The following is a 26255-nucleotide window of genomic DNA, read 5'->3' as shown; positions in this document are numbered from 1 at the left end:
TCTACCTTTTTGTCCAGCATGGAAAATACTCTAGTCTTTGTGATTATAGAAAATGATAGAGGAACCATGCAGGGTAGCTGTCACCCATTTCTCATGCCAGTGCACTCTATTTTACCATAGCAAGTCATTTAATTATCTTGGAGTTATTTCTTCATTGGTAAAATGAGTGATGAACACGTCTAAAATTCTCCTGTTCAAAGTCACTGTTTGTTCTTGAAAATGTGTGGGTGTGGTTGGAGAATTTCCACTTTGGATCTTTGTAAAGAAAGAAGATAGTATGTTTGAAATGATTTCTTAAGTATCTTCTTGGCCTAGTTATTCTGAAATTATAAGAAAAGCATCAACGGTGGTTATCTTTTTTTAATTTTTTAAAAAGATTGTTATTTATGTATTTGAGAGAGAGTGAAAGTGAGAGAGAATACAGAGGGAGAGGAAGAAACAGACTCACTTCTGAGCAGACAGCCCAATGCGACACTCAGTCCTAGGACCCAGAGATCATGACCTAAGCAGAAGGCAGACACTTAACTGACTGAGCCACCTACGCAGCCCAATGGTGGTTTTCTGTGAATGAGTGCTGGAAGAATAGATGCTTTGTTTCCACTACTTTCCACTATATTTCACATTTGTATAATGAGCATGTATTATCTTTAAAATGGAAAGCTATAAATACATATTGTAGTTTTAACAAGCAAAGATTAAATACCAAGAAGAGAAATATAAGAAATCAAGTGCTACTAAAATAAATAAACAAACAAACAAACTGGAGGAAAAAAATTCAAGAGGCCCGTAACATCAAAAGAAATGCATGTACAGGTCAAAATAAGGGAGAAAAATTGATACAAAGTGGAAGGCATTAGGCTTTCAATGTCAGTATTGTTGGCCTTTCTTTTGATTTTTATATTATGTGTAAGATCTTTGATTTAAATTTTTACTAGAAAATGGTGTTTTCTCTTAAAAAGTTTTTAAGGTGAGATTTGTTTAAAATTAGAATATTTTGAATTTGCCCAACCCACAGAAAATAGATAAAATAATGAAACTGTCATACTGGGGGAGACATTGTCAGCAGCAGTGTCAGAAGGTGGGTATTCTCAGATGAAGACACAGATATAAGAAAACTGGGATAGAATTGCTTACACCTTATTCTTTTAAGACTAACAAATGGAAATATCTGTTCATAAAGTATATACTTCTTTATTTTTACACACACATTTATAAACTGGCAGTTGGAAACTTGCAATAAGAATTTAGATTTTCTGCTTCAAAATTCAAAATTTGAAATTTCTTCCTTAGAAAAAACCAAACCCAGGAGAAAGAGGACACTGGGGGGTGGTTTGACAAGAAAACCAATTTGGCACTTGACAGTTTTATTATTTCCTTTGATTTTCTAAGAGGCTTTGTCTTGAGAGGAAAAGTAAAGATAAACAACTTCAAAATGAATGGGAGAATTTGTCTTTGTGAATTCATAGACAGTGCTTCAGTAGTCAGACCATTCATACAAAAATGACAGATCTTAATTTTGACTGTATGGAAAAAATAGATTATTTAGGTGATGTGAATAATTGAGATCATGCCTTAAATTTTGGGGTAACAATAATTCTGTTAAAAGGAGAAAATCTCCATTACAAACTTAAGTTGATTCAAATATTGGAAAAGTTAGTTAACTTATTATGTTATCTTCTTAGTGCTTGATTTATATCTCAAATCAGAATTCCTCATTATTGACCAGGAAGTGATATAGATAGACTTAGAAATAGAATTTTCTTGTAAATGTACATATATGGCTTTTAGGTCATGTTTGGATATATGACCACTTGAGAAGGCTAGTATGCACAACCCATTTTCTAAGAATTTCTAGACTACTTTTCTGGGTTGCCTAGCAACCAGGAATCCTCAGCATTCAAGGGTTGTCTTCCCTTGGTGAAATGTCAGTCCCCTTATGAATAAGTCCTAAGTGATGTCCTTCAAATTAGGGATAATTTTCACTCAGGGGGTGAAATAGCTTTTACAGAAGTAGACTTAACTCACATGAAAATTCAGAAACAAAATTACAGATGGACACAACAGACCAGGGGAAGACTGGAGGCCACTAAAGTAGCATTGTAATGAACCAGGAAAAGGATATTGATATTTGAAGCCCTTGTAGGTCTAGATATCTCAATACTGAATAATTGTTTATTCATGTAGGGTGCTTATCTCATTGGCAGCAAAGCTAGAGAAGTTTCTATACCATAACCTGAGTAGATATTTCTTTCTCTTTAGCTATCTTGACAGTGATATTACAATCTCTTATTGCAGAAAATCTGCTTTTATGATTTTTACATATCCAATCCACTACCAGATCCTGTTGATTTTCTATTTCTCCTTACCCTCATCATCATTTATACCACAATCTGTGTAATAAGACCTCTCTCTTAGACTTCCAGAATAACTTTATGACTGGCCTGCCTGTATCCAAACTTTCTTCCACTATTCTTCAGACTACACGTTTTCAAAATGCAAATTTAATTACATCAGTCCTCTATCTCCACTTACTTAAAATCTTTAAATTTTTTCATTACTTTTAGGATAAACATAAATGTTATCTTTCACCAAGATCCCTCTTCTTTTCCCAGTTCTGCGGAGCTTCCTCACCCAGTTCTTTTCAACTTCAGGATATCTTAATGCTTTACTCTTCACCCAAAGTACTCTCAGAGTAATATATAATTTTTCTTTCACAGCATTTACCACATCTGAAATTTTGTGTTGATTTATATGATTATTTTATTAGTGTCATTGTTCCTTACTAGACTGGAGGGCTCCATTAAAATAGAAATCAAGTCTATTTTTAATCATCATGGACTTTCCAGTTTCTAGTGCACATAGTCTAACACTTCATAGGTAATCAATATTTTGTTGACTGTATAGAGAGATAAGTATATCCGTTCTCTTATCTTTTGAAAGGAAGTCTGGGGTGAACACTATAATCTGAAATATCTTAACATATCCATAAGATAATTTTTTAACATTCTGAATCAATCTATTTCTTTTTAACAAAAAGAATTAAAAATAGAGTTGCTGGGGCGCCTGGGTGGCTCAGTCGTTAAGCGTCTGCCTTCGGCTCAGGTCATGATCCCAGGGCCCTGGAATCGAGCCCCACATCGGGCTCCCTGCTCAGCCAGGAGCCTGCTTCTCCCTCTTCTGCCCCCCCTGCTTGTGTTCCCACTCTAGCTGTCTCTCTCTCTCTCCGTCAAATAAATAAATCCTTAAAAAAAAAAATAAAAAGAGTTGCTGCCAACCTGAAGTGCTTCTAGCTCATGAAAATATGAAAACACTTTTATCTCCTCAATATCCCAAAGAATATATATTTTTTCATGTTTCCTATCTGTCACACAGGTAATATTAAAAGTCCTCAATGAACTATCATGCAGCCTTGAAAAGAAATAATCTATTTAAAAGCTATCCTTATAGATACTTCCATAAGTCTATTTTTTTACTATTATGCTAATCACCATACATTACATCATTAGTTTTTGATGTAGTGTTCCATGATTCATTGTTTGCACGTAACACCCAGTGCTCCATGCAGAACGTGCCCTCCTTAATACCCAACACCGGGCTAACCAATCCCCCCACCCCCCTCCCCTCTAGAACCCTCAGTTTGTTTCTTAGAGTCCATAGTCTCTCATGCATCAGGGAAATCCAAATCAAAACCTCAATGAGATATCACCTCACACCATAAGTCCGTTTTTATTAACAGAGATAACCCTGATTTATTTTAAGAAAAGTATATAGGGATGCTATCATGAATAAATCATTTATTTTACTCATTTTAGCTCCTAGAATTTTTTGAGATAATATTTTTGGGGTTGGGGGTGGGAAATCAATGATCCAAAGCCAAACATAATCAGTGTGGGACAGGTCACTAATTAAATTTCTAAAATTACCTTCTCTATTAATATTTAGAATTCCTCCTCTGAGTTAGGTGGCATTATGTAAAATGAGGCAAATGAAGTGCTAAACTGAAGAACCAAATTAGCAGCAGGCTTTACTGGTATTTGGGACTTGTAAATTAAAAATCACAAACATTAATTGCATCTTTGTAGTATATAAATTAATAATATAACTTCATCTTCATGTTTAATCATACCATACTAAAATCATTTTATAATTCAGTTATTTTAAGAGCTATTGGGTTTTCTTATGGATCAAAATTATTTTCATAAAGTGTCAGCTTAAGATGTAATTATCTTTGGGGGCGCCTGGGTGGCTCAGTTGGTTAAGCGACTGCCTTCGGCTCAGGTCATGATCCTGGAGTCCCGGGATCGAGTCCCACGTCGGACTCCCTGCTCGGCGGGGAGTCTGCTTCTCCCTCTGACCCTCTTCCCTCTCATGCTCTCTATCTCTCATTCTCTCTCTCAAATAAATAAATAAAATCTTAAAAAAAAAAAAAGATGTAATTATCTTTGGAGCTGTATTTTAGCATTTATTCCACAACTGCAAGAAAAAAAGGGTATCCACAAACTGCCCGAATGTAGCATGTTTACGATTGATACATTAATTAATTAAAGGCCATAATAGAATTTGCAAATGCACAATTTCCTTTAAGCTTAAAGATCTCTTCTTTGGTGATGAGTGGCAAATTTTGGAGCAACTTGAGTTCGTAAGGGTGTCAGCATAATTGGGTTCTAGTGAGAGCTCTCCTCCTGGCTTCCAGATGGCTACCTTCTAGTTGTGGGCTCAAATGGCCTTTCCTAGGTGCATGTGTATGGAGAAAAAGAACATACTCTATCTTTTCCTCTTCTCATAAAGCCATGGATCCTATCAAATTAAGAGCCACCCTTATGACTTTATTTAACCTTAGTTTCATCCTAAATCCTCATCTCCAAATAAAGTCACATTAGAGGTGAAGTGTTCATAATATGAATTTGAGGAATATACAGCTCCATCCATACACTAATGGTTCAAAACTTGTAATAAGTCTGTTACATCCCAAATTATTTCATGATAAAATTTTCCTGCCATAGTTAATAGGCTGCCTGCTTGGAGCAATATTCTCTACAAGGCAAAGACATTTAGAGAACATAAAATATATCTCTCTGAAATCAGTTGTTAAAGAGATTTGATCTGTCGTTTCAGTATAATGGACTCAATCATTTTTTGCCATGTTTGCAGGTTAACACAGTTGGTGAAGATATGATTCACACAGGACAAGTTTCCTGTCTTGCTGTGTTCCTACAAAGATCTGACTCAAGTGTGAGGATCCAATTTAAAACAGGCTCCTTGCTTGCATCAAGATTGAAGAGAGAGGAGGTGGAGGCAGTTTCTGAGCTTTCTTCAGTACGAATGACTTTTATGAAATCAGTCATACCCTCTTTGAAGAGAGCTGAATCTAAGTTTGATTTAGTAGGAACTTAAAAATATAGTTGTAAATTGTTAATAAAGAAATGAATCCCTGGGGATCCTGGCTGGCGCAGTTGGTTAAGTGTCTGACTCTTTATTTTGGCTTGGGTCATGATCTCAGGGTTGTGGGATCGAGTCCCATGTTGGGCTCTGTGCTCTTTGTGGAATCTACTTGTCTCTCTCCTTCTGCTCCTTCACCTGCTTGCTCACTCTCTCATAAATAAATAAATAAATAAATAAATAAATAAATAAATAAATAAATAAATAAATAAAATAATGAATCCCTGATGTAGGGAGAGGTTTATAGTATATGTTGCTGTATTCTGTTGGTTTCTTCCAGGGAAGCATAGCCAGTACTTTACATTTCTTCAGCCTGCCACACTTGAAAGCCAGAGAGACTTGATTTTGGTTTTTCTAAAATGTTTAATGATAATATTTGATTGGAAAATATAAAATCAGAATCCTCAAAGAAGTAGATTCTTAGCTATCTCAAGAAAGGCTGTGCACTCAGTCTTTAGGCTTATATATTCCCATCTTATTGTTGTGATTTTTATCAGCACTCAGAAGAATGCAGGACAACATAATCTGATAACCTAAGCCTGTTCCTCCAGCTGAGCATAAAACATAATGTATATATGAAAACCTTTTAACTGATGCTGTGTGGACTATCTGCTCAAAAAATGTTTTTGCTTAAAACACAAGAGTCAGTTGCTCTATTTAGATGTGGTCTGGAATACATATTCTTGGTGAAGTTCTGGACTGTCCTACTGGAAATGCTAAATGTTTTCCTCATCTAAGCCCTTCCTGAGGAAATTCCTTGCCCCAAATCCTGGAAATCAATTGGATGATCTCTCCTAGCTAAGAGAGAGAATGTGAATTAGTTAACGGCGGGGGAGCTGGTGCTGTGCTCATGGTGGACCATATTTGAGAATACAGGAAACCTGGCCAACAGAGATAAAGAGGATTGGAAGAAAAATGGATCAGCAGCAAGAAACAGAAATAGGAAATCTGAGAGAGAGAAAGGAACAAATTTCCAATAGTGAATTTTCAGGTCCCTCACTCAGTCCCTATGATGGCAAGCTCCTTTCATTTCTTGGTCATGAAAGAATGTGCATTTGGCTATTATACACCTACAAGAACATCTATTTTTAATTCATTTTTGTGGTTCTGTTATTTGCCACCAACCATGTCTAAGAAGAGCTGCCAAGAACATAACTCTTCTGCCCTCCAAGTTCTTCGTTTCTTCTCTCCACAGAGTTTTGTGTATAGCTTGGGAGTGAAGTGAACAAGGCCAATATAGCAATTCTGCTTTTCAATATTGGAAGACCCTATTAGTATGATAGCTCTCCCTATTCCTGACCTTGTTACTGAGGATTCTGCCTGTGGCCCTTTTCCAGAAGGACCTGCAGCAAAAGCCAAGTTATGGTACCAAGGCCAGTTTTAGGCTTTTGATACTTGGCTTGTCATTTTCATCTGTTTTTAGCCCTGGAGTCAGTTAGCCTGTGAGACCTAAGGCAAATATTTAACAAGGATATGCAAGAGCTCTTAAACATAAAGCTATTTTTATTCCCAAGTTCTGTATTAAATCACATGCATATTCATACCAGAAGTGAATCACTGAGATTTATACCATAATCGTATCTTTGATATTTGTTATTGATGCCAATTAGCAATATTATTAGCTCTACTATTCATTAGTCTTTAAGGTAAATCAGTTACAGGACTAAAATTGCTATACTTTGTGTGTGTAATCTAACTTTATGTCACTATATTTGCTTTTTAATCTTCAAAGATGCTGCTTATTTCGTAAACATCATTCCTCAAACATCTATTATCCCCACTGCTTACTCTGTTTTGGATGTCAGGCCATGGGATGCTGATGAAAGAAAATGCACGAGTAGTGACAATTATAGATTCATTCTATGGAGTTTCATTGTGATCCTGCCTGTCATCACATCAACCCTTTTATCCACCTCTCAAATGTCACAAAGCTATTCTCTCACTTATTATTCTTTTCTCTTTGAAACATTCAACCATCCCCCATTTTTCTGCCCTCATTCTTAGTGAAAATATTGCTGCTTATGTTACAAACTGAATTTTGCTAAAAACTCAAATTCCTTGATCTTCCACCTAATAAACTCTCATGTTTCTGTTCAGGCTCTTTGGAGAAGAGTCTGCTACTGTGTGAGCAACTTGAGGGTAGTCATCACGATTTATTCACCCTTATATCTTTGATGCTCAACTAATTTTCTTTAAGGGTTACTTCCAAACATACTCTAGTATATCCATTACTAAAATATCAAAAAAACCCTCTCTGGACCCTATTACTTATAACTGCAATTTAATTTTAGTTTTCTGTCACATAGCAAGTGCTCATCATGTATTCAAGAATAAATATCCTAGTTGTGAATCACCTACAGGATCTAGTCAACTGAGTTCCACATACAATGCCCTCTATTCATCCTGGCTGTTTAATTAATATACAAACTTTCCTTCTTAATCATTGAATCTTAATCATTGAATGATATCTGTTATTGGTATCACTTCATAAGGTAGATTTATACTAAACACACCCATGCTGTATTTGCTTTTTATTTCTTTTCCAAATGTCTGTAATATCATGTCTGCATAACCAAATTGCTAAAAATAACTTTAGTAATGTTTAGTTTATTAAGCATTTACCTTTAATGGTTTCATATGAAATAGATATATTATGGTGACCATAAGAAGGACAAAAACATTTCCCATTTATTGCCCTTATTAAAGGAGTGGCAAAGATATTTCATAATTGTTCCTGTCTATGTTTTATATAGTCTTATGTTCGTTGTCCTAGCATAGTATTCCCATATTGTTAATTTATGGTTTTTATGCTTGGAAATGAGTGAGGCCTTTGTTAAGTGAATTATTGAACAAGGAGGTTTATTTCTTGTTTTTTTATTAATATTGCTAAGACTTTCCAGGCTTTCCAAGTAAGTTATTACCTTAGATATATTATTACATTTTATACAATTTACAATAGTTAAAGAAGACAACCCAGCCCTTCTGAATTGAAACTATAGCCCAGAGAACTTTTGCTCATACATTAATACATTAATGAGTATAATACTGAGAAAAGCAGAGGAAACTATGAAAAGCTTTGATTTGATACTGTGCAGGTTTAAAAGTATATTTCTTGTTTGCTTTGTGTACTTCTAAATTACTAAGGACAATCAACAAATATCTTAAAATTAAGACAAAATGTTCTTTATAACAGAAAATCTTGGATATAATGCTAAATTCATAAAATTACATAGTTCTTGATAATACAAGAGGTGGCTGATTCTTTAAGAATCTTTAAACTTGTAATCTTATGCTTATGATTCTTAAAATTTTACTTAATCTTTGGTTTTGTTGGGTTTTAAGGGTGCTTGACAAGTTTTCTTTTCAGAAATTCTCTAAAACAATATTTTCATGGATAGAAGTGTGGAAAATGTGACTTATGCATCAACCACAAGTTAAAATAACAGAAGAAATAATACCTCGTAGCACTTTGAATGGGAAACTGGTACTGAAAGTCTCTTTTCTGCCTCAGGCCTTCACTTCTGTCCCTGCCACCCACTTCTGACCTATGAGTCACTGACTATTCCAACTTCATTTAAAATCTTTATTAAATTAGTTTGAATCCTAAGCCTTCTGTACTAAGAGAAATTGTGTTGGATTTTATACCTTTAAAACAAAGAATCGCAGTGGAGATTGCAGAATCCTTGGCATGTTTGCATATTTGGAAATGTTGGCATACGTATATTTGTGTATGCAAGTGTGTGTGTGCGTGTGCACACGCTCATATGAATGCAATGGATTTGACACCATCCCCTATCATTCCTTTAGTCTAACGATGGCATGCTCTATTGCTTCTTTAAGATGGAATAACAACACTAATAATGATTAACATTTATTGAGTGTTTATTGTGTGCAAAGTGCCATGCTAATTACTTTGTCACACTCACTAAAAAATTGTCCTCCATTCAGTGGTAAGCTTAGTGTAGTCGCCTGTGTGTATCTTATTCATTACTAATAATGCCTATTATATAATGGGCACTCAATAAACTTTAGTTGAGTGAAAGATTCAATCACACTATATTCTTATAAAACAGACATAACTGTTTCATTATGCAAATGAAAAAAACACTTTGCAAGATTGAGAACTCTCAAAGTTCACCCTTACTCTAAATCCCATGGGTTTAATTACATTATAATTAAATGGAAATAATCACTAGAGACAAACTTTGGACAGGATTCTCAGTTTGATTTACTAATTTCTTTGTGGGGGAAAAAGTTTCTACTAACACATAATTCTTCTTTTGTTATGAAAGAGTAACCTACTAAAACATTTTCCGAAAGTATAAGCATCCACAGTGCTTTGCAACTGTTCCAGATAAATTATGTTAATAAATGGTTTAAAAGGTTGTGGTTTCTTGGTATTGTTTTAAACATATTTGTTGCTTTAGGTTATTTTCATTAAGATATGGAGGGCCATATGCCTATAGTTAAAAAACTTAAGTGAGTGTGTATATATATGTGTGTATATATATACGCACGTGTGTATATGTATGTACATATACATAATTTTTATCTCTATTTTTTTGATGTAGTGTTCCATGATTGTTTGCATATAACACCCAGTGCTCCATTCAATACATGCCCTCTTTAATACCTATCACAAGGCTAACACATCTCCCCACTCCCCTCCCCTCTAGAACCCTCAGTTTGTTTCTTAGAGTCCATAGTCTCTCATGGTTTGTCTCCCCCTCCGATTCCCACCCCCTTCATTTTTCCCTTCTTACTATCTTTTTTTTTTAAACATATAATGTATTATTTGTTTCAGAGGTACAGGTCTGTGATTCACCAGTCTTACACAATTCACAGCACTCACCATAGCACATAACCTCCCCAGTGCCTATCACCCAGCCACCCCATCCCTCCCACCCCCCACCACTCCAGCAACCCTCAGTTTGTTTTCTGAGATTAAGAATTCCTCATATCCGTGAGATCATGTGACACATGTCTTTCTCTGATTGACTTATTTTGCTCAGCATAATACCCTCTAGTTCCATCCACGTCATTTTTTTGATGGCTGCATAATATTCCATTGTATGTATATACCACATCTTCTTTATAGATTCATCTGTTGATGGATATCTTGGCACTTTCCATAGTTTGGCTATTGTGGACATTGCTTCTATAAACATTGGGGTGTGCATACCACTTTGGATCACTACATTTGTATCTTTGGGGTAAATACCCAGTAGTGTAATTGCTGGGTCATACGGTAGCTCTATTTTCAACTGTTTCAGGAACCTCCATACTGTTTTCCAGAGTGGCTTCACCAGCTTGCATTCCCACCAACAGTGTAGGAGGGTTCCCCTTTCTCCACATCCCCGCCAACATCTGTCATTTCCTGACTTGTTAATTTTAGCCATTCTGACTGGTGTGAAGTGGTATCTCATTGAGGTTTTGATTTGGATTTCCCTGATGCTGAGCGATGTTGAGCACTTTTTCATGTGCCTGTTGGCCATTTGGATGTCTTCTTTGGAAAAATGTCTGTTCATATCTTCTGCCCATTTCTTGATTGGATTATTTTTTCTTTGGGTGTTGAGTTTGATAAGTTCTTTACAGATTTTGGATACTAGCCCTTTATCTGATATGTCATTTGCAGATATCTTCTCCCATTCTGTCAGTTGTCTTTTGGTTATGGTGACTGTTTCCTTTGCTGTGCAAAAGCTTTTTATCTTGATGAAGTCCCAAGAGTTCAGTTTTGCCCTTGCTTGCCTTGCCTTTGGCAATGTTTCTTGGAAGAAGTTGCTGTGGCTGAGGTCGAAGAGGTTGCTGCTTGTGTTTTCCTCTGGGATTCTGATGGACTCCTGTCTCACATTTAGGTCTTTCAATCATTTGGAGTCTATTTTTGTGTATGGTATAAGGAAATGGTCCAGTTTCATTCTTCTGCATGTGGCTGTCCAATTTTCCCAACACCATTTGTGGAAGAGGCTGTCTTTTTGCCATTGGACATTCTTTCCTACTTTGTCGAAGATTAGTTTACCATAGAGTTGAGGGTCTATTTCTGGGCTCTCTATTCTGCTCCATTGATCTATGTGTCTGTTTTTGTGCCAGTACCATACAGTCTTGATGATGACAGCTTTGTAATAGAGCTGGAAGTCCGGAATTGTGATGCCACCAGCTTTGCTTTTCTTTTTAAACATTCCTCTGGCTGTTTGGGGTCTTTTCTGGTTCCATAAAAATTTTAGGATTATTTGTTCCATTTCTTTGAAAAAAGTTGGTATTTTGATCAGGATTGCATTAAATTTGTAGATTGCTCTAGGGAGCATTGACATCTTCACAGTATTTGTTCTTCCAGTCCATAAGCATGGAACGTTTTTCCATTTCTTTGTGTCTTCCTTGATTTCTTTCATGAGTATTTTATAGTTTTCTGAGTATAAATTCTTTGCCTCTTTGGTTAGATTTATTCCTAGTTATCTTATCGTTTTGGGTGCAATTGTAAATGGAATTGACTCCTTAATTTCTCTTCTGTCTTGGTGGTGGTGTATATAAATGCCACTGATTTCTGTGCATTGATTTTATATCCTGCCACTTTACTGAATTCCTGTATGAGTTTTAGCAGTTTTGGGGTGGAGTCTTTTGGGTTTTCCACATACAGTATCATATCATCTGCAAAGAGTGAGAGTTTGACTTCTTCTTTGCCCATTCGATGGCTTTTATTAATTTGTGTTGTCTGATTGCTGCGGCTAGGACTTCTAGTATTATGTTGAAAAGCAGTGGTGATAGTGGACATCCCTGCCATGTTTCTGACCTTAGGTGGAAAGCTCTCAATTTTTCCCCATTGAGAATGATACTCTCTCTGGGTTTTTCAGGGATGGCTTTTATGATATTGTGGTATGTACCCTCTATGCCTATACTCTGAGGAGTTTTAATCAAGAAAGGATGCTGTACTTTGTCAAATGCTTTTGACAAAGATCATATAGTTCTTGTTCTTTCTTTTATTAATGTATTGTATCAGATTGATTGGTTTGCGGATATTGATCCAGCCTTGCAGCCCAGGAATAAATCCCACTTGGTTTTGGTGAATAATCCTTTTAATGTACTGTTGTATCCTATTGGCTAGTATGTTGGTGAGAATTTTTGCATCCATGTTCATCAGGGATATTGGTCTGTAATTCTTTTTGATGGGATCTTTGTCTGGTTTTGGGATCAAGGAAATGGTGGCCTCATAAAATGAGTTTGGAAGTTTTCCTTCCATTTCTATTTTTTGGAACAGTTTGTTTGGTACAATTCCCCTGGGAAGCCATCTGGCCCTGGGCTCTTGTTGGGAGATTTTTGATGACTGCTTCAATTTCCTTAGTGGTTATGGGTCTGTTCAGGTTTTCTATTTCTTCCTGGTTCAGTTTTGGTAGTTGGCCATTTGGATGTCTTCTTTGGAAAAATGTCTGTTCATATCTTCTGCCCATTTCTTGATTGGATTATTTTTTCTTTGGGTGTTGAGTTTGATAAGTTCTTTACAGATTTTGGATACTAGCCCTTTATCTGATATGTCATTTGCAGATATCTTCTCCCATTCTGTCAGTTGTCTTTTGGTTATGGTGACTGTTTCCTTTGCTGTGCAAAAGCTTTTTATCTTGATGAAGTCCCAAGGTAGTTGATACATCTCCAGGAATGCATCCATTTCTTCCAGATTATCTAATTTGGGGGCATAGAGTTGCTCATAATATGTTCTTATAATTGTTTGTATTTCTTTGGTGTTGGTTGTGATCTCTCCTCTTTCATTCATGATTTTATTTATTTGGGTCCTTCATCTTTTCTTTTCGATAAGTCTGGCCAGGGGTTTATCAATCTTATTAATTCTTTCAATGAACCAGCTCCTAGTTTCGTTGATCTGTTCTACTGTTCTTTTGGTTTCTATTTCATTGAATTCTGCTCTGGTCTTTATTACTTCTCTTCTCCTGCTGGATTTAGGATTCTCTTGCTATATATTTTCTTTTAGAGCTGCCTTTGCTGCATCCCAAAGATTTTGAACAGTTGTGTTTTCATTTTCATTTGTTTCCATGAAATTTTTTAATTCTTCAATTTCCTGGTTGACCCATTCATTCTTTAGCCTCCATGTATTTGAGTTCTTTCCGACTTTCCTCTTGTGATTGAGTTCTAGTTTCAAAACACTGTGGTCTGAAAACATGCAGGGAATGATCCCAATCTTTTGGTACCAGTTGAGACCTGATTTGTGACCTAGGATGTGATCTATTCTGGAGAATGTTCCATGGGCACTAGAGAAGAATGTGTGTTCTGTTGCTTTGGGGTGGAATGTTCTGAATATGTCTGTGAAGTCCATTTGGTCCAGTGTGTCATTTAAAGTCTTTATTTCCTTGTTGATCTTTGGCTTAGATGATCCGTCCATCTCAGTGAGGGGGTTGTTAAACTCCCCCAGTATTATTGTATTATTGTCAATGTGATTCTTCGCTTTTGTTATTAATTGGCTAATATAATTGCTACTCCCATGTTAGGGACATAGATGTTTACAATTGTTAGATCTTCTTGTTGGATAGACCCTTTAAGTAAGATATAGTGTCCTTCCTCATCTCTTATTTTCGTGTTTGATTTCAAATCTAATTTGTCTGATATAAGGATTGCCACCCCAGCTTTCTTTTGATGTCCATTAGCATGGTAAATGGTTTTCCACCCCTCACTTTCAATCTGGAGGTGTCCTTGGGTCTAAAATGAGTCTCTTGCAGACAGCATATCAATGGGTCTTTTTTTTTTTTTTTTTATCCGATCTGATAGCCTGTGTCTTTTGATTGGGGCATTTAGCCCATTTACATTCAGGGTAACTATTGAAAGGTATGAATTTAGTGCCATTGTATTGCCTGAAAGGTGACTGTTACTGTAAATTGTCTGTGTTCCTTTCTGGTCTATGTTACTTTTAGGCTCTCTCTTTGCTTAGAGGACCCCTTTCAATGTTTCTTGTAGGGCTGGTTTTGTGTTTGCAAATTCCTTTAGTTTTTGTTTGTCCTGGAAGCTTTTTACCTCTCCTTGACAGCCTAGCTGTATATAGTATTCTTGGCTGCATATTTTTCTCGTTTAGTGCTCTGAATATATTATGCCAGTCCTTTCTGACCTGCCAGGTCTCTGTGGATAGGTCTGTGGCCAATCTAATGTTTCTACCATTGTAGGTTACATATCTCTTCTCCCAAGCTGCTTTCAGAATTTTCTCTTTGTCTCTGAGACTTGTAAGTTTTACTATTAGATTTTGGGATGTTGCCCTATTTTTACTGACTTGAGGGGGGTTCTCTGTGCCTCCTGGATTTTGCTGCCTGTTTCCTTCCCCTAATTAGGGAAGTTCTCTGCTATAATTTGCTCCAGTATACCTTCTGCCCCTCTCTCTTTCTTGTTCTTCTGGGATCCCAATTATTCTAATATTGTTTTGTCTTATCGTATCACTTATCTCTCGAATTCTGCCCTCGTGATCCAGTAGTTGTTTATCTCTCTTTTTCTTAGCTTCTTTGTTCTCCATCATTTGGTCTTCTGTGTCACTAATTCTCTCTTCTGCCTCATTTACCCTAGTTGTTAGAGCCTCCATTATTGATTGCACCTCATTAATAGCCTTTTTGATTTCGCCTTGGTTAGAATTTGGTTGTTTTATTTCTCCAGAAAGGGTTTCTCTGGTTTCTTGCATGCTTTTTTCAAGCCCAGCTACTATCCTTATAATCGTCATTCTGAACTCTAGTTCCCACATCTTACTAATTTCCATATTGATTAGGTCCCCTGGCAGTCAGTACTGCCTCTTGTTCTTTTTTTTTTGAGGTGAGTTTTTCTGTCTTGTCATTTTGTCCAGAGGAGAGTAGATGAATGAGAGAACAAAATGCTAACAGGGTAACAATGACCCCAGAAAAATATACACTAAACAAATCAGAAGAGACCTAAAACTGGGGGAAAAGCAAGGGAAAGAAAGAAAAAGAAAAAGAAAAAAAAGATATGATCACATATCCTTAGGCTGCTGAATAGATCAGTGCCACCCACCAGATTTTGGGCATATTTTGGTCTGTTTGAAAAAATTCCCTCCCAAAATTTTAAAGAAAGAAAAACATATATGTACAAAAATAAGGGTAAATATGATGAAGGGATGGAATATGACTGTAAAGATGAAAATTATAAAAGATTCTATAAAAGGAATTGATAAGAAGTTGGTTGAAAAAAACAAAAATTAAAAAAAAAGGGGGAGAATGTGATTAGGCAGTAGACTAGAACAAAGCCATACACTAGAGATTTAGGATATATTTTGGTCTTTTAGAAGAAACTGTATCCCAAAATTTTAAAGAGAGAACTATATATATATATATATATATATATATATATATATATATATATATATATATATACACACAGCAAAAATAGGTTAAGTACAATGAAGGGATATACTATGACTCAAATGAAAAATAAAAAAGATATTTAAAAAAGGGATTGATAAGATGTTGGTTAAAAAAGGGAAAAAGAAAAATTCAAAAAAAAAAAAGAAAAAGAAAAAATTAACTTTGAAAGACTAAAGAATCATGGGGTAAAAAGCCCTGAATTCTATGTGCTGTATTCCCCTAGTGCTGGAGTTCTGCCATTCTCATTGATCTGTAAACTTGGTCTTGGCTGGTTGTTCTTGCTGATCTTCTGGGGGAGGGGCCTGTTGCAGTGGTTCTCAAATGTCTTTGCCTGAGGCAGAATTGTACCACCCTTGTTTGGGGCCAGGCTATGTAATCTTGGGGGGTTTGCTCTTGATAGCTTTTGTTCCCTGCAAGCTTTTGGTACAGTTTTGGAGGACAAGAGTGAAAATGGCAGCCTCCCAATCTCCACACCAGAGGAGATGAGAACTCAGGGCCCCACTCCTCAGTGCGCCGCTAGAGAAAAGCAGTCAGTCACTCCCAACTCCAGGGTCTCCGGCTGCACTCTGTGCTCACCTGGCCTGTGACTGAGCGTTTCTATCTCTGGCACCACACCCCATGTGGAGTTTCCAAACCCAGCCTATTCCTGTGGTGTGCTCCCACACTGCTCCTCCCGGGGGAGGAAGGGGGGGTCTCCCCGGATCTGCTGCTTGTTGGGTCCCTGCTCGAAGAGTAGTGGCCCTACTGTGCTGCGGATCACAGTTTATGACAACCCCGAGCTGAAAGCCTGCTCCTCAGCAACGTCTTTGCAGCCGGCTTCCCCACTCTGATACCTGGGAGCTCTGCCGCACTCAGGCACCCCCGGTCTTTCTGTGACCCTGAGGGTCCTGAGACCACATTGTCCCAGCGAGGGTTCCATCCCCTGCTTAGCCACTGGAGTGACGTCCCTCAGTGGAACAGACTTCTAAAAGTTCTGATTTTGTGCTCCGTGGCTCTATCACTTGTCAGAAGCAGCCGATGGAGGCTCCCTCCCCCGCCGTTTATCTTCCAAAATATCGTTCGGATTCACTTCTCCACACATCTACCTTCCAGAAAGTGGTCGCTTTTCTGTTCAGAGAGTTGTTGCTATTCTTTTCTTCGATCTCCTGTCGATTCTGTAGGTGTTCAGAATGGTTTGATACTTATCTAGCTGAATTCCTGGGACCAGATGAAATTTAGGTCTCCTACTCCTCCACCATCTTGCTCCTCCTCCCCATATATATAATTTAATTTTAGAGTTACTTAATTTTGGAATTATCTGTTGAATAAAGCTATATGGAAAGTGTCTACTCTTGCCTTTGACATGAAGGAATAGAAGGTAAATGCCAATAAAGTAATTTTTTTTTGCCCCTTTAAAAACATGAAGAATGAAATGTTTAAGAATTCAGATATATTTGTTTTCTGGAATTCTCTGGGAAATCATGCCTTCTACAATCAACCTGGAAATATATTGTGGTACATTCCTTGGATTCTCTCAGTTATCATTTTACTCTCCTTACTTTGGGGGATGTTGAAAAGCTTATCAGGAAGATGAATTTTCATTAAAAGTAGAGAAAGTTACTTCTGGAGCTTCAAAGAGAAACTGCATATGCAAAGGCTTGTGTGGCAAAGCAGAGCTCCCAGCTGTGGAAAAATGGGGTGGGGTGGGACAAACTGGGAGTTCTGTGAGAAATCTGCCTTTAGGCATAATAAAAAGAGTGAGTGAGACACAGATAAGGAGGAAGAGAGGGGCATGTTCCTCTTCCAAGGGGATATGTACTGCAGGAATTTGGAGAGACAGGTTGGAAACATTTATGTGAAGACTGTGCTGGGGTGTATGAATTTGGGAGTTATCAGCATATAAATTACAATCAAAGGAGCAAGAATTCATGAACTCACACTGGAAGAGTGTGTAGAGCAATAAGGTAATCCCTGAGAAACACTAATAATAACATTTGTTGTGGTTTAGGTAGAAGTCTAATGCCCACTTCACAAATAAATGAGCTCACAACAAGGACTTGTGGTTCTCCAGAAAATGACTCAATTTTCTAAATTATTTAAGAAATGACTTTTATTATAAAAAGAGTTATCATTTTGGAAAATTTGGAAAATGAAGAAAAGTAAAACAAAAAACCCCAGAATCCTACCAGTCAGAGTTAAGGGATGTTAAACTGTTGACAAGTTTACTACTAATATTTTAATTTGTTCATGCCTATTTGTATGTAGGGACTTTGGTCTTGGCTATATGGTCTGTTTTAACTAATGAAACAGTGGGAAATATGGTATGAATGGGGGCATGAAAAATGCTTGTATTGTGGGGCTTACTTCCTGTTCTTTGGCTCTCTGAGACCACCCTAAGAAAAAGCCCAGGCCATCATGCTGGACGATGAGGCATTGATGAGTCATCTTGGTTGAGACCTCCTAAACAAGTCAGACATCCAACTTGTGAGTGAGGCTATCCAAAGTCATCTAGACCTAGTTAAAGTTGCCCAGACCAGAAGAATATCCCATCCAACCCCATAGTCACAAGAAAAAGCAACATGTTTGTTTCTTTAAGCATCCACGTTTTGGGGATGTGTTACAGAGCAAGAGTCATTTGGTACGATTGCTATTGAAAGAATTAGCAAATAAAGGATTTATTACCTGTATTTAGAAGGCTTGGGTTTATCTTATCTGCAACTGGCTGTGTGGCCTTGGATAATTAACTTCACCTTTCTGAATTTCAATTTCTTTATCTGTAGAATATTTCTCCAGATGAAGTGTAATAATAAATACAAAATTATAAGTTCTGAAACAGCAGTTATTCCTTTTGCTTTTATGGTATTAAAGTAAAACTTTTGTTCTAAGCCATGTTTCCTAGTATCAATTTAATATGATAAGAATCTTATGTGGTTTGTATTGTTATATATCCATTGCAGTGTAGCAAAACATGATCTAGAATCCAGTGGGCTGAAATATTATTTCTATTAATAAGAATAAGTATAAAAGCTCATATTGATGGGATTTGTATCTGATATGCATTGTGTTTTGTCCACTTTATCTCATAGAAAGTTCCCAACCCCTCTATGAAATAGGTATTGTTCATTGTCACCACTTTTTGTGTGAGGAAGCTGTCAGGACTTAGCCTCTAATTCAGGTTTATTCTGAGTTCAGAACCTGGGTTCTGAACCACTAGGTTGCCATGTACCAGAAATAGAGTCCCAAGTTTCAAAGAAAAAAACCAACCGAGGAAGCCCTTGAATAATTCTCAGATCACTTGGGGCATTAATCTGGCAACACTCTATTCACTTAGGGCTCTTTTCAGAGTGATTCCACACTCTCAGATCTCCTCTACAGAGAGTGCATAGGACAATTTAGGATGCTTTATCTAGTCTCCATAACTTTGAATCTGTGACAGATGCAAAGTACTCCCAACTCACCTCCAATTAAACAGCACATCATTTTTGGAAAATACATTTTTTCTGCATGGATTTATCATTTCTTCTTAAGCCCTCTTTCTCTCCATTTTATGTCAGGTGGTTTGTACCAGTGTTAAAATTTAAACTTCAAAAATGATTCCTATTAGGCTTACTACCTCTTTTTTTTTTTAACATAAAATTCTCCTTTGAAACTGACCTCTGTCCTGACCCTTGCTGTAAAGTCAGGTGCTACTGACTCACCAGATAGCAGGTCAAAAAATGTAAATATGGCACCAGCCTAATGGTTTATCTGAGCTTGTTGTAAAAAACTAAACTTTTTCAGATTTTTCTCCTTGCCAAAATAAATATTTTTGATCTTAATGATTTCAGTTAAAGCCAAAATAAGACAACATATAACTCATGATAATCCAGAGCCAGAAGAAAACAAAAACCACATTAGCTTCCAGAAACTTATTTCTATTATTCTTTTCTCTTTTTGCACCATTGACCCCTCCAAGTCAGTCCAGGGGCAAAATTACTAGGAGCATTCGAAAGTTTAAATAGTTGAAATGATTTTTTCTTAAGGTTCAGTTGTGATGTTACATCTGTCATAGATACTGAAGTACACCTCAATTCTTGATTCATAAATTACCTATAGGTTAGTACTGATAGCAAAAGGTATTTTTCCTCTCTAAAGTGCAGCCTTTAAAATAATGCATCATTGGGTACCTGGGTGGCTCAGTTGGTTAGGTGGCTGCCTTCGGCTTGGGTCATGGTCCTGGGGTCCTGGGATTGAGTCCAATGTCGGGCTCCCCCTGCTCTGCAGGGAGCCTGCTTCTCCCTCTCCCTCTGCTGCTCATCCTGTTTGTGCTCTCTCTGTGTGTCAAATGAATAAATAAAATTAAAAAAAAAATAATGCATCATTGCTGGCTTTTCCCTGTGACAGATGTTACCAGATGTAATGTAAGTAGGGATGTCACAATAAGGTACCATTTGAGAATCTGATAACTAAGGGATATTTGGATGCATTTCAGGTTTACTTTTTAAAAATGAACTGTAGTTAAAAGAAGTTTGACTTTGATCTATTGCCTTAGTACACATATTTTCATAAACTAAAAGCAAGCAAATTCTGCCATAATATTTAGTAAAAAACCACAAACCTTGCATATTATCATCCACAAGTTATCAAATTTTATTTTTCTTGAACAACTCTGAGTAGCTTAGATTTTCCAATCATTTTATTCTTTTGTTTCATGTCTTGCTACTCCTAACACTTGTCCGTTTATTGTTATTTAAGCCTTGGTCCCACATCATTTTGTATTATACTTCTGTTTTGCTAGCTTTCTTGTCTTTAAGAGTTTGAATTCCTCAAAGGTGGAGATTGCAATTGGCCCTCTGCCACCAGTGCCCAATTGTGGGATTTATATATGATGTGTCTTAAAAGATATGTTGAATAAATTCATCATTTTATCATGTGTCTGACTCTCCCTTTCTCTTCATGTTTTTCTATTGCTTCAACCTTTCTCTCTTCTCACTCTTCAGTTTTTTAAATCTGCCTGGGATTCTAACATGTCTGAGGCTCAATCTTTTGTTCTCATGTAAGGGGCCTAATGTTTCTGTCCTCAAGGTTCCCTGAAGAATCATTACTATTTTCTCAGATCCTTGCACAACAGCTTAATTATTCTATTTCCTTCTTCAGCTAGTACTTCCAGATCTTTAAATAGCTCTATTCCCTTACTTTTCTACTAGGTTCCAAAGCACAGATGAGATGGAAGAACCAAAGCTGAAGTTAAACAATCTGGTGGCCATCCCAGTAGAGTAAGTTTCTTGTTCCCTGTCACTTTACTGGAGCAAAATTTATGATCTACAGGTAATTTCTCTATCATCGGATTAACTCTTGGCCTTGAGCCCAAGGAACAATCAACAGTGTAAATGTGCATCAGCTGTTAGTTATGCTTTGCCTTACATGCCAGCAGTCTATTTGTTCTAAATGTCCAGCTGGTGGTCAGCCACTTGGCAGGCTCACACCAATATGGCGTTAACCAAGTTAATCCCCCCTCATCTGGTTCTGGAAATTGATCCATGCATATCTGATTCATTACTTTGAACAAACCTCTGATCAAGGGACTTGAGAACCACAGGTGGCCATTTCAGCTGGGAGAAACAAGACCTTGTAGAGATGGTTTCTTTAGAATCAACAGACAAGCCAATTTAATAGTACTTGCATCTGATTTCTCATGTACAGCAAGTGTTATAATTCTTACTTTATTGTAATCATATTTACCTCATCAGGTAAGGACTAAATGTGTGCATTTTTGGCATTGTGCTAAATATTTTATCATTTACTTTTCAAAATAACCCTACGAAGAAAAGAGACATACAGTTCCCACGTTATAGATGAGAAAGAGACTGTAAAGTAAAGACACTTGCTGGTGGTCACACAGTTTTTAAGTCATAGAACTGAAAAAAGGACCGATTTTATTTGGTGCTAAAGTCTGTATTTCTTTAACCCTATGCTAGTGTGTCTGTGGGGACTAAGAAACCTGGTTGCTACATGGGGCATTTTGGAAAAAGTTCCAGATTTGCAACTGAAAATTGCATTTTTTTTTAGTTCATACTTCATTGCCTAATTTCACCTAGAACAAGTCACTTAACCTCCCTGGAATTCTGCTATAACATACCATTTGGAGCTTATTATGAAATGAAATCTGGATGCAATTCAGTTTTATTTTTTTAAGAACTCTAGTTATGAGAAATTCTGGTTGGCTTGATTGACTACATTTGTATTTTTCATTGAATAGAAATGGAATCAGAGTTGCTATTAACATGGCACATGGAATTATTTGCAATCTGATGGCAGCAGTGTACTTCACTCTCATCTCTACTTTTGTATCCTCATTTTCCCAGTAAACACCCTATTAAAGATACTGAATTGGTCACTATATACTTCAAATATGCTCTTATCTTTTATACCTCTGAGTTTTTGCACACTCTTCCTTAATCTAGGCAAATCACTTAAAACAGTGTTAACAGTGCTTCAACAAAGTAAGAGTTAATATGTTATTATTAAATTATTTTATTCCTGGCAAACTGCTCTTCAACTTTTAAGAGCCAGTTAAGATACTGTTTTATCTGTGACTCTATGTATTAGTAAGAAATTCTGTTGCATGTCACAGAAAGCCCAACTCAAACTGACTTAATGCAATAAAAAAGAAAATGCATAAATAATAGAGGGACTTTGTTGATTCATGTAACTGAAATATTCAGGAGTACATCAAATCCATCAGTATTCTTGGAGCTCAATCTCTCTTTGTCTGTTAGTTCTACTCTTCCTCATTTGCTTTATTCCCTTAGTCTCCTGAGGTGACAGTAGGACTGGCTACAATACTAGGCCTGCAAAGTTCACGATGAGCTCAAAAACAGTGTTCTTTCTTGTAGTTATTACACAGGCTCTTAGATTTACTCTGATCATATCCATTTGTATCCCATATCTGTTCCTGAAGCAATCACTGTGGCCTGTAAGAAGAAAGGATCTATACTTACCAGGCATAGTTTAAGAATCTACTTTCGAACAAGTTGTTCTACCAAGCAGCACACTTTTTTTACACCCTTACCTATCTAGTCTGTGAATTTATTCAGTGCTAGAACTGTGTTTTGTGCTTTCATGCACTCCTGGAGATTATGCTGATGGCAGGCACATAGTTGATTCTCAAAAATGAGTTGGGTGGGTTCATGGACTTATGAAAGTCAAGTGTCTGATTGAAAGACCTTGACAGTGTAGTAAGGCAGTAAATTTGATTCAACTAATATTAATAAACCACCTATAATGTGCCAGGCAACAAACTGTTAAGAAAACAGCAGTGAATAAGAGAAATCACCTCTGTTCTAATGGAGTTTACAGCCTGTTATAGAAAGCCAACTAGCAATTATAAATAAATGGCATTATAATAGAGACTAAAAGGGCTTTTGGGAATTTTGGAGCAAATGGACTAATCTAGATTAAGGATCTAGGGAAACTTCTTGCCAGGTTCACCTTTAAGCTGAACGCTGTGAGGATGAGTAGATTAAGGTAAGAGATCGTTGAGAACCAGCAATGTATGTTCAAAGAAATGAAAGAAATTCCAAAGGGGTGGTCAGGATGAAGGTGGCTTAGGCTGGAAAGGGGCTTGAACATAATTTCTAGAATTATGTGTCTGATCCTAGGAGAAATATAAACCCTTTGAAAACATCATATCTGAATTTTATGGTCATAACTATATCAAAGGCAGATACATACAAAGTTGTATGCTGTCTGTAGAGTCACCGAGAAGAGTTTACAAAAGTTATGTTTTCTACACTATGAAGAATGAGTAGAAGGTTTCATCACAAAATGAGTCACAGAAAGACATCAGTGCAGTAGCATATTTATGCAAAGGACTCATACTGTTCTGGTATGGTAGACTTTGAATATATGTTTGCAGGATACTATCTGTTGAGACCACTGGAGATGAGCCTAGAAAGATAGTGACAGTAAGTGAACCATCTTTGTTTTCCACCTCAAAGAATCTGAATTTTATCCTATAGTCAGTGGGGAATCTTTTAAATAATGGTCTTTCTCCTCAGATTCTCTCAGTTGTTTCTTACAGTAAATTCTGGAACTTCCAAAGATAAAGATAAATAAATATGGGCCTAAATTATTTTTTTAACTTAGCTGGAAAGACCAGCAAAATAATTTACACAAAAAATCGTTCAGATTATGATATTGCAATGCTCCTTGAAATTTCTCATAACATAGATCATGAAATTGCTGACCTTCAAAAGACCACATTTGACGTCACCCTGTAGTCCTAAAATAACTCTTTGCTTCGTAGTTTTATTGCACAATACATTTTCTTTGCGCTCACACTGTAGAAGTTCACTGTTGTTTTGTAGGCAGCTGCCCTTTCCCTTTATAAGGGAAAGTAGCATTTTATCATCTACCAAAGATCATTGTTGAGGAAATAAGTATTATCACTCTGCCAATGGCCTATTTTAACTACCTTCCTTGAGTAGTAATCAGAAACGGGCTGAATAAAAAGAATGGAAAATTATTTCAAACAAGTCTGTTTATAGTACATAGAAAGTAAGAAAAGTAACTGTCTTGACTGTTTATTATTGGCTGGTTTATTATTATATAGTAGAATAACATGCTCTTGAAAAGTTCTTGAAAAGGAGTGGACTGCAAATATCACTTGCTAAATCATCCAGAAACATGGAAACTATATTGGTATGATTTTAGTTTTTTTCATATATAGAATTTATTAGGTACCTTTACAAATCTCATTTCTTAGAGACAGCTGTGTTAAAAATAGCTTGCTCAAGAATAAAAGTTTGCCTTTAGGCATCAGCTCCTTTCAGCCTTACATCCTAGGTACCTACTCCTGCTTGTTTCCTCAATCACTATTCAGGCATCACACTTTATCTGTCCCTTCTCAAACAACCTTATTTATTCCAGTCATAAAACGTTACCTGTCTGTACTATTTCCCCCGATTCCTGGGTAGGGAGTTGTTGTAATAAATGAGAAAAAATGCTAATGTGTGGTGCAATAATTTTAAGTAGAAATTTTTCATGATTATGTTTTGGTTTAAGAAAGTTCTGATGAAAGTGGGCTGGATGGATTAAAAAGTATAACTAGTGGGTTGCTATTGTAATAATATAGGTATAAGATGGTGAGACAGTAAGAAAGTTATAGTTTACATACACACATCATATGGAATTTGTAGAGCTGATTTCTATAGTAAATGAGGAAGAAGAAAGAAAACAAGTGGCAATAATAGGTAAGAATGTGAACAGTGGGAGGATATTGACTCAACAACACAGAAAAGGAAGTACATTTGGGATAGGGAAATATAATGAATAGAGTTATAGATATATGCATATTAAGATGTTTTGGGGGATATCTAAGTGGGGTATACAATAAGCAATAAAAATGTGTCTACAACCCTAGAACTATAAAATGAGATTTGATAATCATCAGTATTATGGGTATACAATTGTTGAGCCCATGGGAATGGATATAATGGGAGAGTTTATGAAACAGGAAGCATGTAGACCTGAGAACAGATGCAAGAGTTCTGGTCACCTTTGGATATTTATTATTGGGTTCTAGGCTAAGCTTTAAAGATGTCGTGGTGAAAACTATAGACATGATCCCTCCTTCAAAGAGCTTGGTATCCGCTAAGTTCCAGTTAAATGTTGGTGAAAATAAAGCACAATTTTCTACCATCCAAAAAAAAAAAAGACCTTGGTATCTAGTTCAGGAGACAAACAAGTTCTCAGAATGATATTCATCATAACTTATAAGTTTTTAATGCCATCACCATTACAAAAGAAAATTCCAGTATGTTATGAGAGCGGGTAGGTAGAGAAAGTCACCTAAGTAGAAGAGAGTGAAAAATAGATGGACAATTGTTTATTCCAGGGCAGTTCTTGATCTTCTTTTCTTAGTATTTCTTAATATGGACCGATTGCTTTTTGGTCCCTTATACTTCCTTCACTTTATGATATTCATTTTAATTTGCTTAAATATATCTTCAAGTAAAAATAAAATGAGTGAATTATAGATAATTTTGTATTGTCCACATCTTGATTACATCTACATAATGTCTGACTACATGTTTCTAAGTCAAAACCATTTGATCTCAGAACTCTGTGACCCTATTTGAATTCAGTTGTGCTATTGATAATTTCAAATTATAATATGATTCTCACTCCATTGCATGTAATCTTCATCTGTTTCCCCCTTTCCTTGCTCTCTTGTGAATCTTTAGTAGTTTCTCTATTCATGGTATACTTAAATTTTACAACAGTGGGGTTAGTGTTTGACATTTTCCTCTCGTAGCAATCTATGTGTTTTGATGCTTTAAATTTGTAGTGTTACTTTTTTTCAATTGTGGGACATTTTTTTAGCTTGTTCTATTGTATTTCCTTTTTTTATTTTTATTTGTGAAATACCTTTGGGATGGATGTCCTTTATTGATTCCATCTCTTCAGAGTTCTCTATTTTATGTCTTTTAGGACTATTTTTATGCT

The sequence above is a fragment of the Eumetopias jubatus genome, unplaced genomic scaffold (genome assembly GCF_037043125.1).
Source record: "Eumetopias jubatus isolate StellerSeaLion01/CBP00866 unplaced genomic scaffold, mEumJub1_p1.0 scaffold_13, whole genome shotgun sequence".
NCBI classification, from domain to species: Eukaryota; Metazoa; Chordata; class Mammalia; order Carnivora; family Otariidae; genus Eumetopias; species Eumetopias jubatus.
This window is presented reverse-complemented; position numbering follows the sequence as displayed.